Below are 26,524 nucleotides of genomic sequence, written 5' to 3'. Positions count from 1 at the left end.
TAATGTGTGTAACAAAATGGTGACTGTATTAATCACACAAATAGCCAGGGATTTGATGAATGTGCAGTCCAAATGATTTTAGCTGAACTAAAGAAACTTAGAAAGGTGGTAAAAAAGGTGAGAAATCACAGGAAAAATATTTTTATTAACCAAAAGGGAATAAAAACTGATTTATAAATAGACAAGTTTAAATTGCAAAGCCAGTGACTTAAGTCACACAAACAGTGGAATTGTAAAAATTAGTTAAAATAACTAAAATACGCTGAAAAAACACCAAAACATATTTAAGTGCAGCAGAATGAACCCGGATGACCTTCCACATCTACTGCCAATATTTACCCTTTCTAATCGTAAAATGACATCTTACCCTCATCCCCTTATCCTCTCTCAAAATTCTCTTCTCTGTTTTCTATATATCCCCCCCCCCCCATCTTTTTATTGCCATAAGCAATACTACTTGGCTCAACTGTGAACTACTATCCATTGGACCATTAATGTATTTACTTCTTTTGTTTGAACAGTAACAATTGTTGTGTTTTACTGTTAATAGTCTTGTCAATAATTTAATACTGTACACAGTCCTGTCTTTTAAATTGCTATGTTATGCTTTATTCTTGTCTTCTGTTGTGCAGCTTTCTTTGTACTATCTGTAAGTTAACATTATTCTCCTAACTTTACTTATTTCTCTAGTTTACAACAACTGCTGTATGTTTACTTAGATGTACTGTAATGATGCATTTCTCTCTGGGTCTTCACTGCAAACGGGTTTCTTGCCCAATCAGACACTCCTGGTAAACAAATGTAAAATAAATAAATAAAATAAAATGAGTTAGTTATCTGGTTAATATGAGGGGTATGTTTTGGGGGAGAATTTGTGATTTTTCATCCAGTGATTGAGATTCCTTTTGAATAGGGTCAGGGATGAACTCTGCTTCACATAGATGGGGAGCTTATTGTACAGTGCAGGGATCCTTCAAGACGCATATTGGTCTCTCCAGCATGTTCTGTTTCTGTCACAGGCAAACTTCAGGTCCCTGGATGGAATGTTTCTGGTTCTTTTTGTTTTGAGGATGTGCAAGAGATCCATCAGACCTGGATCTGTGGGATGCCTTTTTATGCTAGGCATTGATAATCTCTCAGTAACCCATAGGAGACTGAGTACAGTGATAGGACCTTAAAGCAACCTGTGTTGGACAGAGTATTCATACCCTGGATTCTCCTGGTGAGAAACCTTTGAGGGCATTCCAACTGCTTGCTAGTGGCTGATTGTATGCATGCCAGAGGGGGCGTTGTACTCAGTGACAAGTCTGAAAAGGGCCGAGCAGAGTGGTACTGTAACTTCCCTGGTCATAGATGCCATACCCTTGTATATGAGTTGGGCAACATAGAATGATTTTCTTACTGTCTTGGCTATATGTTGGTCAAACATCAGATTCCTAACTATCAGGTTAACTCTTAGGGGTGTTTTATTGATGAAGTAATTAGCTTGGGTGGATGATTTCCCAAAGGGCATTATAGTGCATTTTTTGCATTGAGTTTTAATCCATAGCTATCATGCCAGTTATTTGTTTTGGACCCTCTTGTAGGATGTTGGTGTTCTGGGTTGAATCTATGATGTTCCCAATTTATAGTCATGTGCATACTTGGTGAGCCACAGGTTTTTGACATAAGTGCGACTTCCAAGAAGTAGCTGATGAACAGGAGCAGGCCCAACATGGATGCCTGGAGTACTTTGCTGGTGACTGGTTTCTTAGTGGAAGTGGTCCCACTGATCTTGACTTCTTGGGTCATATCTGTGAGCCAGCTGACAATCCAGTATGTTATGCCTAGGTCTAAGAGTTTGTCAACAATACCTGAGTGGGGGATACTGTATCGAAAGCCTTAGCCAAGGTCAAGGTAGGTGGTATGCACCATTTTCCCCTCATCTATATCCATGGTGACCCTCTCAAAGAAGTCTGCCAGGTTAAAAGGGCAAGACCTTTCCTTAACCTTAATCAAATATCAATAAATAAACAAAGCCAAACTGAAATGGATCCAGTGTTTTTAGGCTACCAATGTCCTTGTTGGTCATTTCCATGATCATTCATTCCATGGCTTTGCATATTAACCTTGTCAGACTGATGGGTCTGTAGCTCCTGTCATCAGTTGATGATTATTCCTTATGAAACGTGATCGTTGCAGCTCTCCAGTCTCCTGACACATAACCTGTTTTGAGGCTGTAGTTGAAGAGTGCCTAAAGTGATCCTGCTAGGTCATGTTTTATGCTATTTGGAAGGCAATCAGGTTATTGTTGGGGCTCATTGAGGCAATGTTTTTGGCCTTAGCTAGCACCTCCAGGACCTTCTCCCTGTTGATAGCTGAGGGGATATGCTAGAAGGGATTTCTCGGGGATAGTGTGGGGAGAGTGGGGGTGAAGTTAGAGCTTAATTTATCAGCCAATAGATTTGCTATTTCACCCTGGGCAGTGACGTTTGGTCATTTACCACAAGTTCTGCACACTGCTGAGTATTACCTTTAAGATTCCTGACATTGCTGAAGAAGGCATTGTGATTGTCTGTAGCCTGGGAGGCTCTCCTGACCTTGTAATTGGCCTTGCTGGATGTGGAGTACTTTGTTTCTTGTTTAGTTGAATCACACAGCTCTTACCTCTGTGAGTTGCTCTTTCTGATTTTGGCCATAACTTTTTTCTTTTGTTATATACCCTGTTAAGGAAAGAATTCCACCAGTGTGGTTTGTTTTTGGTGTTTGATCTGAGCTTCTGGTAAGTACAGCAGCCACAGTGCAGTCATTTATATATTTATACAGGCTTACTGTAAATAATTCTGCATAGGTAAGTGTGTTCTTGGGGTTTGGTGGAGACATGAATTTTGACAAACTGTCACTTAATAGGATATAGCTTGCTTTAGAATAGTTCCTAACTCTTACAGGTTTAATTGGGTTTTCTGAGTTGATTTTTATTTCAAGGGAGACAGTTTTGTGGTCCAATTTCACCAATCATGACTTGAAATGAGAGAGGGGGTGCAGTTATTTCTCCTTGTTGGTGAGTACCATGTCCAGTATGTTTGATCCTTTGGTTGGAGTGTGCATGATCAGGTCCAGGGGATTTGTGCTGATAAAATCTAGGAAACATTGTGCCTGTGAGTTAGAGGCAGTGTACATTTCCCAATATGTACAGGGGTAGTTAAATTCTCCCATGAATAAGGGTATTTGGTTAAATGGTGAGTGTCTCTAGTAGGTCTAGGTAAGAGTTGTGAGCTTTGTGCGTCATGGAGGTGTAGCTGTCCAGGACATAATAATGAACCTTATATATCGAGACTTAGACATAAATGACACCAGGGCATCATTTTGCTTATCAACCTAGAGTTCTATTCACTGTTAATGTAGATCAAGACACCTCCATCTTTACCCTCTATTTTTGCTGCTTTTCATCTAAATGTGTAGAAGACACTGTAGACTTCCACTGCCAGAGTTCTTTCTGTGGCTTTAAACCAAGTCCTGGTAGCAACACAAATGTTTACATTCTCCATAGTGAGGAGAGCCTGTAGGGTGTGGAGTTTCTTGTTTAGGCTCCTAGAATTGAGTAGCAACACCTTAAGGTAACTTTGAGTTTATTTTTTTTATTTTTTTTTTATTTTTTGTGCTATGTTGGCAGTTTTGTCATTGCCTAGAAAATGTTCTAAGAGGTGGATAAAGTTTTAGCCATTGCCTGTAAGTCCATGGGGAAAGCTGCAGACCATCCTTGGCAAAGTAAAAAAGTGGTATTTTAACCATGTCCTCCCATACTGATAGATATAGGATTCCCCTGTGGTGACACCAGAAACTAAGCCAATTATTAAAATCAATAATTTTCTGTTCATACTGTGGCATCATCCCTGGTGAAGGTAGAATGGTGCTCGCTGCAAGTCATGTACCTGTCTGTGACCCATATTCAGAGAGATCCATAATGTCTCTTTCATGTAGTCCAGTGAGGTATGGCTTAGAGCATTTGCTCCCACATGGGCCACGATAGAGTCATATTGTTACCTGTGGTGCAGTGACTTGAGTGTGTGTGAGATTTTATGGATCCGAGCTCCAGATAGGCCATTGTTATCCTCTCCTTGTCCAGCCTGATATGAAGAGTATTCGTGTGTCATACAACAGAATCCCTTATGACAGAGTACTAGGTGAAATGTTTTGTTTGCCTTATGGGCTTTGCTCTAGGGGGATCATTGGGTGCAAACTTATGTGTGGTGTTTGGTATTGCTTTTGGGGGTAGGTTTTGTAGTCTGACGGCTTAGGATGTCTTTGAGGTTTGGAGAAGTCTTTTTTAAGAGCCTCATCTTAATGATTGTGCTTTCATGTATGTGTGGTGGTAAGCTATTGGGAGACAAGCATATAGTGGAGAACTGTGGTGTCTGATGAGATATGAACAGTGAGTGGAGTACTGCATAATAAAGGGGCATCTGATTTAGTGATGCAGGTAACTGACCTGAGTCTTTGATAATCCCTAACACAGCGAGCAGTAACAGAAGGTGTTATCAGTGGTTTCTGATTGGAGGTTGCTTGTTTAGCTAGTATAATGAAATTCTCCACTGTTAAACTAGTACATTAAAAGAAACCACACAAAAAAACACTAGGAGTTTTAGAATGTGTTTGCATTACAGTGTGACACAAATCATGAAACCTGATTTTTTTTTTTTAAGTGGAAAACTTTCTGCGGCAGACTGGAAAAGAACTCAGTACTGGTGTGAAAACAGCCACTTAGCCTTACATTTTGTATTAGTAGTATTCCTGTTGGATTTTACTTGCTGATTCCTTTGCTGGAGGACAGTATATTACATTATTAAATATTCATTTTCGTTTTCACGTATTGTCCCCAGCAATACAAGTGCTCTGGAGCCGCTTCCCTTTTTCTAATTTATACCTTAAGTGCTACTAACATTTTTCCCTTTTGCCTTACAGATCCTTTAAGTGCATGAGATTTGAACATCTTCCTAGCTGATTGAATTGCACACAGTTTTAAATCTAGTCTTTAACAGAGTAACTCTATCCAGGAGATAGCCTTTTCATAACTGTCGTCTTGGTTTCATGGTCGCTGTAGAATGAGATAAGGAGGGCAATTTAGGTGTTACTAAAATGTAACCCACAGGAAAATTTGACAATTGCTGCATATAATTGTTTCAAAAAGACATTTCATTTAACTTTAAAGGTCTTGTACAGTGTGATACTGTTGGAATTTTCTTCTTTTGTATTCTCCAGCTCAGCACAAAGCTGAATATTGTCCTTCAGATGCTTGGAGCTGTGCAAACCGATGCTCCATGTCGTGATGTCATGTTCAGGGTTAGAAGGCTGCCATCATTATGTGTTTCACTAAATTGTGTTCTGTCGTTGACACATTTCAGATCCCAGTCCTAATGTTTTATAGGAAAGTGTCTGCATTTATTGCCTAAAATGCTAGAGCTTGCTAAGTGTTCCTTATGCTTACAGGCCATTACTTGGAAAAGGAAGACCATATGAAATATTGTCCTATGTGTCTGTGATTAATTCCTGCCAGCTCATCTCCTTGATGATTAGCTGTGGAGAGCTTCCAGTGCAGGAACCAGCAAGAAGGTTCCTCATGCAGTCCTGGGTCATTGCCATGCTTTTCCAGAGAAAGTAAGAGAATCAGAGGCAAGCAACTGATCAAAACCTAGTCCTGTAAAACAGCACAATGGAGTAGACAGATAAAGCAGTACCTATATCTCAGGCAACCCTGGTTCGATTAGTCTGAGCACTGGCAGGGAAGGATAGACATCTAGGCATTCCCTGTGGGTAAGCATGGTCCATACTGGGGTATAACCCCTGGACATAAGTATGAATGAGGGTAGGCCATTACAGACCCTCACAATAACAAGGGCGACATGGTCCTGAGACACCTTAATGGTCTTTGTTGGCCCCAACCCTGGTGGAACAACTCTGATGGAGATTAGGAGTGGTAGGTAGACCTGGCATAGGATGGGGTAGTGGAAAGAGCTGATGGTTGGCTGTTTTGCTGGGGGGCGGGGCTACTCTGATAGAGTCTGCTTCTCAAGTTGTATTATCTTGTGATTCTTAAGCTCCCCTTCAACATTGAAATCACACAATTTGTAAGCCACTGACAAGCGAATGCTTGGGATGTGCACTGCCAGCAAACACCTCGGGAATGCTTTCCAGGGTATCTGCACATACTCACTCAACTTCAAGAATTTGGAGCCTGAGCATGCCTATTCAGTTTACATGGTGTGATGCCTCGAGTATCCTGGTAGAGGCCTCGTTGTACCACTGAGGATTGAGGAGTTTATTCCCTAGGATCACCCCACCTTGAGTAGTGCATGACTTACTAGCTTGGTTTGAAGATGGTCTGTTAGAGCCTTCTATGTCATTTGGTCTCCTGGTGTAAAGCTGGACATTAGACATGAACGTGCTGCTTGCTTTCTGGTACTTGTCATTACAGATGCAGAAGTATATTGTTTGAGTGGTGGTAATGCCATTGTCAGGTCCCACAGAGTTATCCCAAAACCAGGTGCCACTTTTGGGATGCAGTAGCCCTACTGGCAATACTTTATAACATGACACCGAGTGGTATTCTATCACATGCTCATCCTGTTGCACACTGGATGAGCCCAAGTGATCCAGGTTTGATTAGCGGCTTTGGTTTCTGCTGGTGCTGGTATGAGGAGATGGGCTTGCCCATTCTGGAGTGGAAGGATGGATTGAAGCTATCTAATGCCGCAGTCTATAGGAGGATGGGTGGTGATGATGATGATGATGATGATGATGATGATGCAAAAGATAGTCATGGGTGGGCATTCAGCTGCCAAGCCAGTTTCACTGTAGCCTTCTTTGCAGGTGCAGGGGAGTGTGTAGTGGCAAGGCAGAAGGCATTGTGATCCCTATGGTAGTGCAGTTTGCCTGCCCTTCTGCCCAGGAGATTAGTTAGGGCCCATCCCATATGCCCTCATTCCTAGGACCCTGACAAGTTCACAAACCATCCCAACAGCTGCTTAAGGTGTGGCCCCTTTGGATGGTATAGAAAAGCAAATGGATCTGATCAGTGAAGTCTTGATGCTGGTCATGTATTGGGGCAAAAAAAAAAAAAAAAAGCTTGGGGGGGGGGGGGCGGGGATTCTCCTTCCTTCCAGAGCTATTGCAGTGGATACTCTGAGCCTCCTTCAGTTTTCTGAAAAAGGAATTTTCAGGATCCAGAAGTCCTCATGAGACTATGAAGAATAATGGCACCTCATTTCCATGCATCTGTCTTTGTGATGGCCTTTCATTTGAACTGACTCTTAATTATGAAGTCCGCTATTGGTTATGGAGCATACATACCTTCAAATGCTAATAAGCTGGCTACTGTGGTTATCATATTGGCAGACAGAAGTTCTGTAGATTCACTTTTTTAGCCCTCATAGAGTTAGTCCATGGCTCTTTTATGTGTTATTTATTAAACCTACTGACATGACAGAATGTCAATGGTAAATATTTACCCAAAACTGAACAAATAGATCAGCAGAGGTGAAGACCTGTATCCTTTGTTCAGAATGTAGATGTTTGGAGCTACAAAACTATAATTCTCAATAGAAAAATAGCTCTTTAACCCCCTGGAATCCTTTCATTAGAAGGAAACCTGGCTGAAAACTGGAAGTTTTGAATCCAGACATCTGATTTATTCTTCACTGCAAGTAGATAAGCTGGAAATTCTGAGCAGATACAGTGTGCAGCATTTCTGCATTTTGCTCAGGGAGAAGCCGTAAAGGTATTTTATTTTTTATGATCACGATAAAGACAAACCAGTAGCACTAAGAAGAGGAAAAAATGATGTCATTCATGTAAAAGAAAAAAATTCAGCTATTGCTATTATCCCCGAAATAATTTGCTGTTTGTTAGACATTTAATCTTTAGGGGAGCACAAGTCTTAACGAAACTGTAGATGCACATGCTGCTGATCTTAAGAACAGAAATAGAGTGCTTTTTTAACTGTGTGATTCTCAAGTGGGAGACAGTTTGTATCATAAGAAATGATAAAGCAAGGGGCAGACTTTTCAGACCTGACCTTATCAGAAGCTTGTACATGTGCAGCACAAGTAGCATCACTAGAGGATAATTAAAAACATTAAGTGCTTAAAATACAGTCTGTGTATAAATTAAAGGCATTAACTGATGAAAGAATGTAAGTAAAATAAAATGTCAGATAAAATAAAGGCAGGATGTGTCTTAATGGTTGTGTACACCTAAGAGAAAGCCATGAGACAATGTAGTCATACCTTTCAACCTCTTAGTGCAAGAAATCTGGACAAAGACAGAAAGAATGGAGAGACAAAGGCCCAAAAATAGGGACATAATTAAAATATTGTTTCTCTGAACTTAGAAAGTTGCTAGAATAAAAGGTTTTGCATTATTACATATTTTCTGAAGGATATAAAGTCTGAAACTCAAATGTTTATCTTTAGTTAGTATTATAAAACCACACATATTATGAGGAACAGACCAAAATTATGAGGCAAATATCTGGACATTCTGTGAAAATCTGTTCAAGGTATGAATTAGTGAAAAGCTCTAATATGGAGGCTGGAGAATTCGTTGCATCATTAAAATCTGGGCTCATAGAATGTTTATCTGCAGGCATGAGAGAGAAGATGTTTTTCAACCTTTAAGGAGTTCTGCAGAATCTCTTTTAGAAAGGGGCATTTTTCTGAAATATATGGGGAAAAGTGTGCTTAAGACTATGCATGTTTGTTCAAGGTATGAATTAGTGAAAAGCTCTAATATGGAGGCTGGAGAATTCGTTGCATCATTAAAATCTGGGCTCATAGAATGTTTATCTGCAGGCATGAGAGAGAAGATGTTTTTCAACCTTTAAGGAGTTCTGCAGAATCTCTTTTAGAAAGGGGCATTTTTCTGAAATATATGGGGAAAAGTGTGCTTAAAAGACTATGCATGTTTGTTCAAGGTATGAATTAGTGAAAAGCTCTAATATGGAGGCTGGAGAATTCGTTGCATCATTAAAATCTGGGCTCATAGAATGTTTATCTGCAGGCATGAGAGAGAGAAGATGTTTTTCAACCTTTAAGGAGTTCTGCAGAATCTCTTTTAGAAAGGGGCATTTTTCTGAAATATATGGGGAAAAGTGTGTTTAAAAGAATATGCATGTTGAACAGAAATATGTAGTGTCGTTGTTGAGGCTGTTTAAGTATAAAGGTTAGATTATCGAAAATTGGAAAATGCATCCAAACAGTCAAGAAAGAAAAATAACTTGACTTTTTGAGAGAAGTATTGAAAATGAATACATTGTGAATGTTAAATTAGATGCAGTTTAGATACAGTGCAGAAAGCTCTCTCTTGTCAGAAGATACTTTTAAAGCTCTGGGTCTGTATAGCACCTGAAGAGAACGCTGCACGAATACAGTTAAGCTATTCTTGCTGCCAAGATGGTGCCTTCCGGTCAGAAAGTATTGATGTCAGTATAAGAATTAAAAAAAAACAGTCTTCTATTTTAAGTAGTTGCACTTGAATAAGTGAATTTAATTCCAATATTTTAGACTGTATGGCAAGTGAGAAGTTAGAAGTAAAATTTGGAAGACTGCTTGTGTCAGCAAAGACAGAAATGCTACTGTGATAGGAACTACAAATTACTACCAGATTTATAGGTTGGATCCAAAGTAAGAATCCAGACACCATAGGAAAATCCACAGTCTGAAGCTATAGTTGTTGGTACAGTTGTCAGACTGATAGTTCATCTGGAAGATGAAAAACTGTACAGAAAAGCATAGCAGATGTTTTTTTTTTTTTTTTTGCAAGACCAATGCATTGACATTAAACTTCCAGGATGAGGAAAAACTTTGTATCAGCACCAGTCCTGTTTCAAGAAATTAAGGACTGTGAAAACTGTGACGGTCAAGCCATGCAGAGAGAGACTGCTAAAGTTCTTTTGGCAAATGAAGCAGTAATGCAGCAAGGGCTGGCTCAAAAGGAAGATGAGATGTCCATTGTGAACTGTCCTTTTAAATTCTCCATGTGAGGGAAAGCTATTAGAGAAAGTAGATAGATGTAGGGACTGTTTCAAAGTTAAACATGATTCAAAGGAGTTATTTTTAACAGTATGTGCAAACGTTTGATCTTGATACAAATAGCTCATAACATGCATAGTACAGTGTAATGGTTAACCTTACAGTGATCAGTGTAATGTAATCTGTGCTCATCATGTATAAATATTTATTCGCTTTAAAAAGGGGGGCTGCCACATGTAGGGCATATACCCTTAATTGCTGTTGTGATAACTATAATGATTAGCATGTCATCTGATAAACGCTGTTCCAGAGAATTTGGTTTACATTATAGAACTCTTGGAGTTCAGTCAGACCACATCCGGTGTGTGTGTGTCAGCCCATCTACTATGGGCTGACCTTTAGCTTCTCTGCCTTCTCCTCTGAAATGCCTCAACTTGTAACATGGCAGGACGGATGAGGAATTTTGGATCATACTTCTGTGGAGCCTATCCTGAAAGATACCATGTTTTAGCCTAGAATATCCAGATTTAGCTTACTTTTCTTCCAAAAAAAGGTGTCTGCCCATTTCAAATCCATTACTGAATAGAACAGTATCCTTAATAAGCTTGTCAGTGCAGATGTATGTGTGATGACTTCTTTGGGCAAACATACATATGATTGGCCACAGCACCATTCCACCGTACAGCTTGAAAAGGAATTCAAGTCTTTGGACATGGCAGGCAAGAGAGATTTCTTCAGTGCCACAGTGGAACTAAAATCCACTGGAGTTCCTTGTTTTCTTACCAGACAAGATTTCAGTCATTACAATGGGTCATGCTGTGGAAGAATGGACAAACTACCATCCTTACTGGTGCTTATTGCTGATGTTGCAGTAGAGACATCAAGCTCTGATGTCTGTTTATACAGCATGAGTTCTTTTTAGCTTTCCTTTAAGTATGAACTATGAACTCAAGCAGGCCATCCTAGAAACCTATTCCAGTGTGGTATTTTCTTTGTCAAGTCTCCCAGGACCTAGTCAGCACTTCCAAATGAGAAAGCAGATAATCACAAGTCATTGAGGTTCTTCTTGATGCTCTCCTCTCAACTTTTTCCTCCTCTTCTTCCATGCCTCTTCAGTACTTACAGCAGGAAGATACTGAGGAATGAGAAGGACTGCAGTTTTGCTTGCTTCCCCTATTAATACTTTCTGGGTGTCTGAGGAAGTTGACATAATTATCTCAGCAATCAGTCTTATTTCATGGACCCCCCCCCCACAATAGGACATTTCTCAGTGCTTGCCCTTGCTTGGAAGGCCATCTTCATCAACTGTTAGGTTCTCTGTGTTCAAACTGGAACCTCAAAGTACACACAGGTGAAAATCTGAATATCTTCTTCACAATGTTGGATCAGTAGCCAACAATTCGAACTCAGTGTGGTAATAGAATCATTAAATGCAGACAAAACAATGCTAAAGATATAATAAGTACCTTAAGGTACTAAACAGGGAGCACTTTTGTATCAGCGGATACTTTTTCTGACTATTGTAGGATCTTAAATAAGAGACCAGCATAAATACACCTCCGTAACATAATCAGTGCCTTAGCTGACTATTCCTGACTGCTGTCATAATTTTAATTGTATCACTAGATCTGGATAAAGAGTACATCATTTAGAAGAAATCACCACTCATACAACTTAATGAAGGATCATTATCAATACCATCACCCAAATTTTCCACTCTCAAAAGGCACGACTAAGATGTGAATATAATATTATGCTAGAAAAGAATGCACTGTGTTTTAAGGTACCTAGATAGTTCTGTGAAGAACCTCTTTTTTGTAGTATTGTGTAACTGTTTGTTGGCTCTTCTATTCATTTAGTAAACACAAGAGTTCATATATTAATTCATGCTTTGATTTGTTGCCACAGGGCAGTACCCAGTTTCAGTGAAGTCCCTGGGAGAAAGCTGTAGCTGTCACATACATATTAATATTTAAGCAATAACAGATGATGTGGTGTGGTATATTGAAGATTTACTCATGGTTGGTATGGTTTAATCATAAGGGAGAAGCTCGAGTGATTAAATAAAGCCAACCATGGGTACATTTCAGTATACCACAACCATGGAGTTGGTTATTGCTATTATACAATGACATTATTTAAGAAAAAAAATACTTACTTTTCTTAAATAATGTCTTTGTATAATGGCACATTATTGTTCTTCTGCTGATGGTGTACTGCTTCCTTGTGTTGATGTACTGCGCATACGTATGGGACTTGCGTTCCCACACATACCCAGTACATCAGTGCTTTGAAATGGAAGCAATGAAGAAAAAGTCTCCATTGCTCGGTTTTTGTTTTTTTAATTAAAAAAAAAAAACTTTTGGGTACTTTAGGGGTAGGAGAGAGATAGCATGGAAGAAATACAAGGGATATCAGGTACGTGTGTTTAATTTTAAATAGCGTACCTGATTTTCCTAGTATTTTGTCCAAGCTGCCTCTCTGGTATGTCCGGAGTCTAGGCTAAAGATTTTATTTTTATTTTTTAAGAAATAAAAATAAAATTTAAACAATATACCAACGGAAAGAAGTCCGGGCGACTGGACCTTTTTCCATTGGTATTTTGTGGGATTTATAATGGGCATGCTGGTTGGGCTGGCCAGTCAGCGTGCACGTTTTCAAATATTAATGGGGAAAATGCAGAAAGAGAACAATTCTGTTATGAAGTATATTAGTTCTGGGATACCTCCTCCAGTTCATTTTAGCACAGGTACTCTACAGGACTGAATGGTGGTGCTGCGGTAGCATTGTCGCCTCACAGTTAGACGTTGTCTGTTTGATTCTCAGAGCGACTTCTGTGTGTCGACATGCGTGAATGGGCATTCCTTCGTTGAAGGTTGTGCGTTAGGCCCGGCAAGCCAGCTCGTGAAAATCTACTACCAATCATTAGCGGACCGGAGTTCCGCTGTGGCGACCCCTAACCGGGAAAAGCTGAAAGACACAAACAAATTCTACAGGACTGAATCTAGAAACAAGCTTGTCTGCTATGAAGAAGTCAGTGATGCTGGTTTTACTGCTGCTGTTTCTATTGATTGGCTTTCTAGTTACATTTTAAATCATTTTAAGGTATTTGAATTTTAAGCAGTGTTCAGCAAATGTAATTCAAACAGCTACACTAAAATGAAGACTTAAAACAGATGTTACAGATGCACAACAATGAATTCAAAACACTGCAGTGACAAATTTTCAACAAAGGTGATACCGAATAATTCTGGAAAACATAAAAGCAGGAAATATCTATGGGTGTTTTCTTGTCAAATTTCACAATACCAGATCGTAGTGTGTTGATCTGACTTTGCAGTTCAGCTGTGCTAGAAAGCAACATATCATAAATTCAAATATCAAAAGTAAATAAATAAAGTTTGGATAACAAGGAATGCATGCATTTGATTTATTTGTTGAGTCTGCTGACTGGCATAGAGCACTGAACCCAGTAGGACATTTTCAAACTAAGTCCAGGAATTAACACTCTCAAATAATTGCACTTTATACAGCATTAAATTCTGTTTAATACGTTCAAAAAGCTGACACAGAGGTGTGCAGGTTATAACAAAATTAAATAAAGACTATGATACACCATTATGAAAATACATTGTTGAACCTGTGTGGTGGTTCAGGAGACATCTTTTCTCTCTGTGCTGTCAGGTTTTGCAGCTTTGAAACTCTATTAATACAGGGTAGGTGTTTGTGTGTGTGTTGGGGGCAGGGCAGGGTTATCCTATAACAGCACTCTAAAATCACTTTTTATAGCTTGTAAGCTGCAGTATGTGCTGCATCAGTTGAACTCTTGTCCTTCATTTTGACTTCTGCAGTTTTCGTATGATGTAGTTTTCACTATGGTTGAAATCCATGGTTGTGAAGTGCATTTACCTCAAGCAGACCCACAGGGACAAAGCTGGCTGTGTTTAAGATATACAGGACACGAATAAACAGTTCTACATAAATTGGCTTTGCTGTTACTGGAACGGCAGAACAATATCTGAATACACAGTTTACAGGAGTTCTTATGTAGCTGAATTGTGCTTTATGCAAGATGTAATTTGAAAGACAATATGAAAAGGCTGTCAGTGTGGACTGGTGATTTATTATAAATGGATAAAAAAGTAAGCAGGCTATGGAGGGGGAAGTAGAAAGGCATACAGTTTGATATTTTTTAAATGCATTTATTTGTTAACCTGGTAAATGAACTTGTCATCTTCAGAAACTTTCCAGCTTTGACCAGGGTCACAGGGGCAGGGGTAATTCAAATAACTTAGCGTAGCCAAACAAATAGCATACTTTCATAAGTGGGAGGAAACCAAAGTACCTGAAGAAAGCCTTTGCTGAAATTGTGAAAACGTGCAAACCCTCTGTCTCTCTCTCTCTCTCTCTCTCTCTCTCTCTCACACACACACACACACACACACACACACACACACACACACACACAGTGTGCCTGTTTCTGAGGTGTAGCATCAGTAACTTAACTCTTGACGAAGGGCTCATATCCGCACAAAGGCTTGGGTAACTGCAAAACCTGTGTGGGCCCAATAAAAGGTACTACATTACGCCTGTGTTCTAGTGTCTTTGTGCAAACTACTCATTGAGTAGAGGTTAAGACTGAACCTCAGATTTTGGAGCTGTGAGATGCTGAAGAAGGGGGCTGATTTGCTGATGCACACAATTAGGTAATGAAGTATTTTGAGGAAGATGGGGTGTTGAAGGGAGATGTGCCAAGTGCAATTGCAGTATCTGTAAGGCTGGCCTTAGTTGAATTAGCAAACACTGTCATTAAGTGACATGAAAGTAGTCACACTTGCTGGTGGCTTATGTTTTTGACATCTCTAGTAGTAGTAGAGTTCTCTCTTTTTTTTGTATTAAGAATAAGTAGAAAATAGAATTGTATTTTGTAGTCTTAATCAAATGTGAATTAATTGTTATTGTTAGGAGTTTGCTACCATTGGCTCTATAAGCACTTACATGAGTGCATGGATCGTGCTATCCCAAGCAGAACCAAGACGCTATCCTCCAAAAAAAGGAAGCCAATCTGGTGGTCCCCTGCCATAAACAAACTGCACATCAGAAGGAAGAAACTGTTGCAAAAGAGAGTAAAATCCCATGAGTGGAGGAGCTTCCCTGGTCAGCCTCAGTAAGAAGCTGAGATCCCTTATAAGATCCTCCAAAGCTAGCTACGAAAACAAAATTGCCACTAATTCTAAGGACAACCACAAACCATTCTATAGCTATGTCAAGAATCTCTATGGCAGCACCCAGATCTGCTCTGAGTTGCAGCACAACGGCACGAAAATTACAGAACCAACTGATATTGCCAACATTCTGGAAGATAGGTTCAATGCTAACTTTACCCCCCCCCCCCTCACCCCCTAAAGGACCCATATCTATACAGGAAGAATGCAGAGTCCCTGTAATCACAACTACACAGGTAAAAGCAACACTCTGTAAAGCCAAAAACACAGCATCCATGGGACCGGACAACATCCCAGGCTGCGTTTTACATGAATGTCAGAACGAACTGGCTCCGCATTTAAGCACCATGTTCAATAATAGCCTCACATCAGGCTTTGTGCCCACTGAATGGCGCACAGCAACAGTTATCCCACTCTACAAAGGGGGAGCCACCACTGTTCCCGGGAACTATCAACCTATTAGCCTGACGAGCCTGGTCTGCAAGGCCATGGAACGTATCATCATGGAACTCATAAAGAAAGACATTGGTAACCTCCAAACTCTGGATCCCACCCAGTTCGGGTTTGTGAAAGGCAGATCATGCCTCCTGAACCTGATCGACTTCATTGAGGCAGTCACCAAAGTCGTAGATGAGGGCAAGGTGGTTCACACAGCCTATCTTGACCTCACCAAGGCTTTCGACACCATCCACAATTCTGGAATTATAGCTAAATGCACTAATCTAGGTATAAATCCCTACATCACAAGATGGGTTTCCAACTGGCTCACTGACAGAACCCACACTGTAAAGGTTGCAGACTCCATATCTGACCTCAAAGCAGTGACAAGTGGAGTACCACAGGGTTCCGTCCTGGGACCTCTCCTGTTTGGTATCTACTTCTCTGAAGTACAGGCTAACACAGAAGGCCTCTGGTTAACAAAGTTCACAGATGACTGCAAACTAGGAGCCATAGTCAAGTCCCCAAATGATGTGGGAATCCTACAGAAGGGCCTCACTGAGACAGATGCCTGGTGTCAGAGCCATGGCCTCAAGCTCAATGCTAAAAAGTGCAGTGTCATCCCCTTTGATAAAAACTCTGTACCCATGAACTACCACATAGGCAGCAATCTACTTAGAGACCTTGGGACCCAGGTGGACAGTAGTCTCTCCTTTGATAGTCACATCGCCACAGTAGTCAGGAAGTTCTTCTACATGGCACATCTCATAATAAAAGGGTTCTCATTCAGGAAAAAGAGGTCATTGCACTCCTTTACTCGACACTCATTAGACCCATTATAGAGTACAACGCCCCTTTTGAAATGTACCTCACAAGACATCTGTAGCAGATGGAAAGGCCACAGAAGTACCTCACAAAGAGGATTACTGGCCTCAAACAAATGCCCTACACTGACCATCTCAAACAACTCCAGCTTTACTTCGCAGCATATCGCCTACTCCGAGGTGATCTCTGCCTAACATATAAAGCTATGTCAAACCTAGAGCTGTTGGACATGCTACACCTAAAGAAATCCCAATCCCTCCTAGCTACACGCTCTAGGGACCTAAACCTTGTCACCACAATAAACAGATCATGCTGGAGGGATAGATTCCTGTCCCAGAGACTTCCCATGCTCTGGAACAGGCTACCCATCTATGTCAAGCAAATTTCTTCATTAGCACTCTTCAAGAAAAATCTTGATGAGTGGATGGGAAATAGGAAATACACCCCGGGGATCACTTCTGTGTCTCTGCTCGACAGTGGCACAGGAAAATAACTTTCTTGGGTGGCGTAAGCCAGGGAACCTTGTTGGCTAGGCTTATGTATTCCCTTGGGCCAATAGCCTAGTACCTACCTATGAGCCATATTTATTAAAAGTGGCATAGTATCTCTGAAGTTTAATGCCAGTTGCACATTGCCTTAACAAAAATAAATAAATAAATAAATAAATTCATGTCTTGTGACCAAGCTTCTTAGATCAGGCCATTATTGTTTTCTTCATTTTGATAACCTGCTTTTTAGTAAATCTCAGGATAAAATGCATCATATTCCTTACATTTCAGTTTTTAAACGTACAGTATTGCAAATTTCCATCTGATGTATGATATATGTCAGCATTTTCTTCCATCAGCTTTCACTCCAGTTATGTTCTGCCTATGAACATCTTTCATATTTATAGCTGGGAGAAAAAAAGACAGTATTTTAAGTTATAGATACTGTTATTGGAAGTGTTCATCGTAGTTATCTGTTCTGGAAACTGATAAGTCAAAAGCATTAATAATTTTCTTGGAGGATAAGTGTCAGGACAGCTTTCTTCACTGTGTGTGTAAATTCTGTTTGTCCTAGATAAACCAGCTGTGCAAGACCTAGGTGATTTTTTTCCAATTCTCATGTTTCTAATTAACAGGATGCAGTGAGAGATGTTCACAGCCAACTCTTAGATGTGCCTTTATGAAACGTGGATGTGGAATAATTTCCTGCTACATTAGATAAAATATTAATATAAAGTCTGATTTGTACTTGTTCTGATTCATTTCTGTCATTTCTGAGGAGCTGGGTGGTCAGACCAGAATCTGGTTACAAGTTTTACATTGTGCTGGCTTTGTCCCAGTTTTCAGGTTAAACATTTTATCTCTGTATATTAAAATGAAAATGACTTGTTGGGTACGCTCCTCTTCTTTGAGTATGCACATGAAACTGCAGAAGTAAAGGTCCGACCTCTGATATTATTATAGGGATTCTAATGGCTTAGCATGTGCTGTGGTGCTTTAATGGTAGGACTCTACTTGGTGAGGGAAGAAGTGTAGTCCCATACAGTCCAGTTTTGTGCACCATTGCAGGACAGATTGCTGACCACTCTCACAGTGGAACTCTCCCCTATATGATTCAGGAACGTAGATTGTAATACATGGAACACCTTTTATTACTCACAGAAAAGGCAATTAGGTAATTTTCATATAACACAGAGGATTATGATTTGGTCTCCGATCATAACCGGCTTCAAGTCATAGAAGCCAATAAATTCACCTCTGGATTAAAGTTTGAGAGGTGACTATGCTAATAGTTAGGATTGGTGAGATTAAATCATCATTCTTTGCAGTGCATGGAGCTTTATCTGTTCCATGTACTACTAGTTACTTTGCCGAGTAGCACAGTCAGTTAAGAACTTAAACCAACTTAAGAGACCTCATTTTCCCTTACCAGAAAGGTCTTTGGTACTCTTAGCTACTCTAACAGACTAAAAGACTTATCCTTCTACTCATTTTGGTGCAGGCTACTAAAGGATGGTCTGTGTTTAGCCATCTGCGATACGAAAAGTACCACATTCTTTGAAATTCTTCACTTAAAAAGAACTGGTGGCAAAGCAAACACCCACTGTATAGCCCTAAACCCATGCCACCATTTTAACAATACCAGCTGGTGGGGTAGGTACCTAATGCAGAGTATTCCCTGTTTCTGGAATAGGCTGCCTTTGCATATCAAGCAGAGTACTTCTTTATCAATGTTTAAAACCAGCCTGGATAATTGACCTGGTGATCATAAATTTTCACCTGAGATATGTGGAGATAATATACCTAATAGGGAACACTAGTATCTCCCAACATTATTTGGTAATACATAAATAAAATATTTGTTAACTAAGGTAGAGCACTGATCTCTGAGGACCATTTCCTATCTCAGCTAAGGACAGAACTCAAAAGATACAAATCAATATATGTGAAGAACGATTAGTAAGGTAACCAATCAAAAAAACTGCGCGTGGGTAAAGTTGCACGGCAACTGCAGAACAAGACCACAAAACAAAATGAAGCCAGCAACTAAATCGGACCCGATGGAATATTTATTATGTTATAACAAATAAAACATCATACAATACAAGACCGGTTTCGGCTGGCAAAAAATAGCACAGCCTTCTTCAGTGATAAAGAATGACAAAAAAATTATGCATTTAAATATTAACAGAACTACGTCCTATTGGTGCAATTACAATTGCTCATTTAATCCAGGTGTGAATAATTCACCTAATATAGTAATCCATTTCCTTTCTTTTAAGTGGTTCTTTTTATGTTGGTCAAACCTCCAGGTCTTTAAGATTACGTGTCTCAGAACACATGAGTAACATTAGAACCAAAAAGCTAAATAATGCTTTATATAAACACAGTCTCAAACATCCCACTGCCAAATTCTCTTTTACAGTTATTGATATAATAAGAGGTAATAAATTTAACAAAACAGGATGGCACTCATTGCTTGACTTAAAAGAAAGGAAATGGATTACTATATTAGGTGCATTATTCACACCTGGATTAAATGAGCAATTGTAATTGCACCAATAGGACGTAGTTCTGTTAATATTTAAATGCATCATTTTTTTGTCATTCTTTATCACTGAAGAAGGCTGTGCTATTTTTTGCCAGCCGAAACCAGTCTTGTATTGTATGATGTTTTATTTGTTATAACATAATAAATATTCCATTGGGTCCGATTTAGTTGCTGGCTTCATTTTGTTTTGAAGAACGAATAGTAAACAAACAATAATGTAAAAAAGCAGAGTTGAAGGCACAGGCAGGTTACATTCTGCTGACAAATGCTTGACCTTCTTGATGGGGTTTAGTCAATTTTATAACCTTCCTCTTAGGGATCCTCCTTTCTAGAGGATTGCATCCTTGGCTGCAGGCTTAGTAAGAATCAGGCCAGTATAATGCAGGTAAAGGGGATGGGGTAGAATGCATGCACTGTACAGTTCATTAGTGATGTTCTTCATAAGGCTATTGCAGCAGTGAGCCATCTCTGTATGGGTTATATCTTGCATAGGATATAATAGCCAACCTGCTTCCCAAACCTCAGGGCACCTTCCGTGCATCCAAACTGTTACTCAGCTTGAGCTGAGCTGACTAAAACGTTAGGTTTGGATGCCAAGCCATTCACAGCTTTACTATCACTAAGAAGAGTGCCCCTGTGTGGGCTGTACTGTTGCTGGACAGATACGTTCCCTTTGGGGAAACCTTCCACATTGCACATTTTTAAAGCTAGGAAAAGTTTTTTTCTTGACTTGTTTCATGACTTTTATGTACTTTTTAAAACATGAGCAGACATTTTTGTGATTAAAAGTTGTTTTTTTTTTCTGTGGAGAAACACTTTTTACTTTTGGGGTGGGGAGATTGTTTAAAGTGCTTTTTACCATGATTTTTGTTCTTCTGGAAAATGGTTACTTTTTTAATGAACTTCCTTGTGAAACCAGCAGCATTTTCAGCTTGAACACAGAACAAACTAACAGTCCATTAGCCTGCCCTTTTTCCAGCCCCAAAAAGAAAAACATTGTTAGCGGCCTTTGCCATCACAGCAGGCTGGTAATTTGCTTCAGCCATAGGTGGATGACTCTGCTGTCATCAAAGCTGGTTCCTCAGATCACTCATCTTTTTGTTGGGATCCATCTGGTGGAATCCATACAGCACCATGAACAGGGGTCACCCATGTCCTCTGCAGCTGTTGGGAGTCCCCTCATTGGGTAAGCGAGAGCCAATCATGTTGGTTATGGGAGAAGGGACAGAGAATGTGCTCCTGTTTAGTCAGAATATTGTGCCCATTCCTGTTGCTGGCAATACTGGGTCTGTTTTTCCGCAGCATCCTGTCAAAATGACGAGAGAGAAAACTAAACTAAATGTTTGTCTTCTCTTGTATCAGTTACTTTAGACAGGAACCTTCTTGCAGTGTAATTTATGGTAAAAGAAAAAGGGGTGCTCTTTCCTGAACAGCTTCAGGAAATGGAATCTGTAGAGGATTGTGAAAGGACAGATGCATTTTTTATTCCTTGGGTTTCTGATTCAAATTCTGAGGAGTGTGTGGTATCTGACTATCCCTGTGAGAGATTCTCTGTCTCTTGTACTATTTCCAGGATGAACCAATGTTTTCAGTGAAAGAATATTTCTCAATCCCTAAGAAAATATGATTTGTTAAAACTGGAATTTCCAGAGCCTTTACATATCCCACAGTCTGGGTTTCTCTGACAGTCAGCCTGCTGCCCCTAAAGAAGCAAATAAATTGTGTAAAGTTCCTCAGTCTTTCAAGTTTTTCTGCAAGAATCCCAGACCTGACTCAGCAGCTATAGCATTAGTAAATCCAGATGCGCCAAACATTTTGTTAATTCTAATCTTTCTCCTTCTGATAAGAATGGGAAAGCTTTTGATGAGTTTAGAAAAAGGTTTATGCTTCTGCAACTCTGATTTTTAGAATTCTAAACTGTCAGGTTTATATGTTGAAGTTTATCCAGATGGTGAAAGTATGATGAATGTTTCGGCATAATTTTCACTTGTGAGTAAAAATCTGCCTTGTTTAGTTTAGTTTCTTTTCTTTCTCAAATTACTACTTATTGTTTAAAATGTAAGAAATGGTCGCAGTAGCAGTACAGTAAACACCAAGAATTTATTAAAAGCACTTAAAGCGCTTTTCGCTTGCTGAGTAAGCAAACTTCATCAGAAGTAAAACAGTTAAGACTATGTCAACTTTTTAAACACTCAATCAAAAAACGCGGGACAATCTAATCTATTATTATCACTTAACATGATAACAAAGCTAAAACTGAAAAGAATATTATAACATGGCATTCCAAACTTTTACAAAAGGTGAAAATAAAATGGTGTATTGTATATGCATAACCGAATAACACAAATATAGTAACTATTACCTAAAAAATACAAATAAATTGACTTGTATACTTAAAATTGTTTAACCAATAAGTCATAGTTAAAAATATTTAACTATTGTAAGCCATTATCTTTGCAAAGTCCTCAATTTTAAAAAACTACTAATAGAACAGGTCTCGTTGAGACCTGGTAAATTGTATGCATTAAGTTTAATTTGCCAAATGAGCTCAAGCTCTTCAAGTTTTAGAGGTGTGGGACCACCTCTGATGTCTTGTAACACATGATCTATGGCCATAAATTTGAATTTTTGGTCAACATTTAATTGGATGTGTTTGGCCAAGGCATTGTCAGTCTTATTGTGACCTATTGCATAAAGATGTTCATACATTCTGTCATGGAGCCTTCGCTCTGTCTTGCCTATGTAAAAAGTAGGGCAACATGTACATTTGGACAAATAGACCACAAATTTAGAATTGCAGTTAAACCTATATTTAAGTTTGAACTGTGTACCATTGATAACAAGTGAGTTAGCCACCTCCACATTTTTACAAAAATTACAATTCTCACATTTATTCATGCCAACTAATCTGGGAACCCTATGATACTGTTTTCCCAATAAATTCTTCAGATTCCTACCACGTCTGAACATAACTTTAGGTGAACATCCTAGTTTGTTAAATAACATTTGCTTGGTCCTGAAAAGTTCCCAATTTTTCTGCAAGATTTTAGTGCAAAGATGACTTTGTGCACTAATGGTAGTTATAAAGCTAAGATGAAAAGTTTGGTTGCTTTGACTTGTTGACTCATGAAAGCCCACAGGTACTAACATGCCAGGGTCACTAGTGTTAATTAGGGCCGGAGACCTCGTAGACAGGATAGGTTTATAAAACTGGCTTGTCTTTTTTAGACTAACCTCCTCAATCAAGGAGTCCAGTAAGGTTCCGGATAGTCAAGGTGTAGGAATAGACTTTTCAGGAACCTACATTCCTCCACAAAGTCTTCCTCCTGGCTAATTATACTTGAAGCTCTAACTAGTTGACCCTTGATGATGGATCGTTTCTGATGAAACGGGTGGCAACTAGAAAAATGGAGGAAAGAATTACAATACGTACTTTTCCTGTGTATTTTTGCCGTGTAACAGCTCAATATTCTGTTCTTACTCAACCAAATATCCAAGTATGCTATGGCCTCCGTGTTGAAAGTAGATGTAAATTGCAAGAATTCTGTAGATTGATTAAATGATTCCAGCACATAGCGACCGGTCTCATGGCCTCCATTTAGCAAAATGAAAATGTCGTCCAGGTATCTAGTGTAATATACAAGAACCTTTTGGACATTGTTGCTCTTGAATACAAACTCTGATTCCCAGTAAGCCATGACCAAATTAGCTACACTAGCCCCACAAGGGGAACCCATCACTATGCCTACTTTCTGCAGGTAAAATTCATTATTGAACGTGAAAAAGTTGTTTGTTAATACAAGGTCAAGTAGCTCGATCACCAAAGAAGTTTCCGAACTTGGAGCACCGTGTTTGTTCAACATAAGGCCCACCAATTCAATACTGATATCTTGAGGGATACAAGTGTACAGGTCTTTGACGTCGATAGTGAGAAAGTTGTAATTCTCATTGTACTCTAAACTATTAATTTTAGCCAAAAAGGACCATGAATCTTTACAGATGTGGTCCTCGAAGACTAGGTACTTCTGCAGAATCGCGTCAATGACTTTAGCACAAGAATACATGGGGAAGCCGCGGCTATCGACTAAGGGTCTCATAGGTGGATTTAATGGGTCCTTGTGTATTTTGGGGATACCAAAAAGGTATGGATATTTGGGGTAAGATGTTGTCATAAAACTGAACATGTACTGTTCTATTCTGCCCTCAATAAACAAGTCATCGACACAAATCTTTATTAGGCTGTAAGCCTTATTAACCTCCGAACGAGAACTCGGTTGGTAAGCTTTACTAGAAAGCAGTCCGGTTATGCGTTCAGTATAATCAGAATTGTCAAATATCACCAAACCTCCACCTTTATTGGGTTTGCAAATACGAATGTCCTGAGATTGGATATAATGCAGGTATTCATGTTCTTCCCAAACTGTATTCAAAGAATGGTTGAAGTGAAGACTACCTTTGACAGCCTGCCTGATATCTAGTTTGCATAATTGTTCAAAGACTTGTAAAACCGGGTGTAGAGGTGGATTAAAAATGCTAGGGACGTGGAAAATATTATTGTCTGGTGTATCTGTAAGGTTACCAAACAACAAGTGAAAATTAAATTTCCTAGTGAAAGACTTAATTTCAATAATTAGCTTAATCAAGTCTAAATGTTGCTTGGGTACATACGTATGCCCCTTTGCCAAAAAGTCCACAATGTCTGAAGTAAAAACAGTAGATGAAAAATTATAAACCCTAAAGTCCCCTTCTTTGTTACAAATGATAATGGGACCAACAAGGGGTAGTACCAGCCTGTGAATGTTCATCACCACTGGTGGACATAGGCTCTTAAAATTAAAAACTTTTGACAACCACCTTATTAAATTAAAAAAACTTAAATTGAAAATTTCCTATTTTAGAGAATGTATGGTACAGAAGGTTGTTCCGAAAGGTTTGCTTATGTACCAGTACCCCACAGGTCTTGAAAATGACTCGCCTTTCCATAAAGATTTAATAGAGTTGTTTGATCAACAAGGTTTTGAATTATTAGAACTAATGGTCAAACATTACTTTATTTTGGTTGACACTTTAACTAGTACTGTAACCGAATTGGACAGGAGCATCAATACTGACTTGGAGTTTGCAAGATATAAATATGAATACAGTAGGGTTTTCTCTAGCATAGATCAACACATGAGTAAACTCAAAGCTAACAAAGTGAAAAAATTGGACCGTGATCGCAAGGCATATAATCCGGGTGTAGCGGCGTGCCCGGCCCCTTCTCCTGCTCAAGTATGGCAGGCAGGCCATGTTTCTTATCACCACCGTGCAAAGGAAGTTAACACTAACTTTGACAATCATTCCAACAAAACCAAGTTTAATCAGCTTAACAGCGAAGAAGATGTTCAAAGTGTTAATACCCCTATGGACGCAGTAAATGTGTCTGGTAATAGCTGTGAGGCAGGTTACTGTGGTTCTGGTTTCACTGAGGTCCAGAGGAGCGAGAGACTACAGAATGGTCCTCGGGTGCACTACAACATCAACAGACATCAGAATAATCACAATTTTATAACCACAATCAACAGACATCAGAATAATCACAATTTTATAACCACAATCAGAATCAGGATTTTCGGCAAGCCAGTCACACAGGGGCGAGGCCGAAACAACAGAAGAGCCTCCAACAGAACAAAGTGAAACCGAACTTCAACAAACACAAGACATAATAGTCGTAGAAGGTCCTTCTGACGAAGTACCTTTTTCTGACATTTCTTTTTCTGTGGTTTGCATTCCCCAAGAGCCTATGTCCACCAGTGGTGATGAACATTCACAGGCTGGTACTACCCCTGTTGGTCCCATTATCATTTGTAACAAAGAAGGGGACTTTAAGGTTTATAATTTTTCATCTGCTGTTTTTACTTTGGACATTGTGGACTTTTTGGCAAAGGGGCATACGTATGTACCCAAACAACATTTAGACTTGGTTACGTTAATTATTGAAATTAAGTCCTTCACTAGGAAAATGAATTTTCACTTGTTGTTTGGAGACCTTACAGATACACCAGACAATAATATTTTCCGTGTCCCTAGCACTTTTAATCCACCTCTACACCCGGTTTTACAAGTCTTTGAACAATTATGTGAACTAGACATCATGCAGGCTGTCAAGGTTAGTCTTCACTTCAACCATTCTTTGAATATAGTTCGGGAAGAACGTGAATACATGCAGTATATCCAATCTCAGGACATTCGTATTTGCAAACCTGATAAAAGTGGAGGTTTGGTGCTATTTGACAATTCTGATTATACTGAACGCATGACCGGACTGCTTTCTAGTAAAGCTTACCAACCAAGTTCTCGTTCGGAGGTTAATAAGGCTTACAGCCTAATAAAGATTTGTGTCAGTGACTTGTTTATTGAGGGCAGAATAGAACAGGACATGTTCAGTTTTATGACAATATCTTACCCCAAATATCCATACCTTTTTGGTATCCCCAAAATACACAAGGACCCATTAAATCCACCTATGAGACCCTTAGTCGATAGCCGCGGCTCCCCCATGTATTCTTGTGCTAAAGTCATTGATGCGATTCTGCAGAAGTACCTAGTCTTCGAGGACCAAATCTGTAAAGATTCATGGTCCTTTTTGGCTAAAATTAATAGAGTGCAAAGAGAATTACAACTTTCTCCCTATCGACGTCAAAGACCTGTGCACTTGTATCCCTCAAGATATCAGTATTGAATGGGTGGGCCTTATGTTGAACAAACACGGTGCTCCAAGTTCGGAGACTTCTTTGGCGATCGAGCTACTTGACCTTTTATGAACAAACAACTTTTTTATGTTCAATAATGAATTTTACCTGCAGAAAGTAGGCATAGCAATGGGTTCCCCTTGTGGGGCTAGTGTAGCTAATCTGGTCATGGCTTACTGGGAATCGGAGTTTGTATTCAAGAACAACAATGTCCAAAAGGTTCTTGTATATTACACTAGATACCTGGACGACATTTTCATTT

General features: G+C 39.4%; 1 protein-coding gene across 2 annotated transcripts in view; it reads left to right on the top strand.

Moving 5' to 3' along the window:
* Positions 1-26,524, top strand: part of TAMM41 (TAM41 mitochondrial translocator assembly and maintenance homolog) — an 837,657-nt gene that overhangs the window by 29,496 nt on the left and 781,637 nt on the right. The gene's annotated exons all lie outside the window — the stretch shown is intronic.

This window comes from Protopterus annectens, chromosome 7.part0 (genome assembly GCF_019279795.1).
Source record: "Protopterus annectens isolate FY-2018-M chromosome 7.part0, PAN1.0, whole genome shotgun sequence".
Classification (NCBI taxonomy): domain Eukaryota; kingdom Metazoa; phylum Chordata; order Ceratodontiformes; family Protopteridae; genus Protopterus; species Protopterus annectens.
This window is presented reverse-complemented; position numbering and strand designations above follow the sequence as displayed.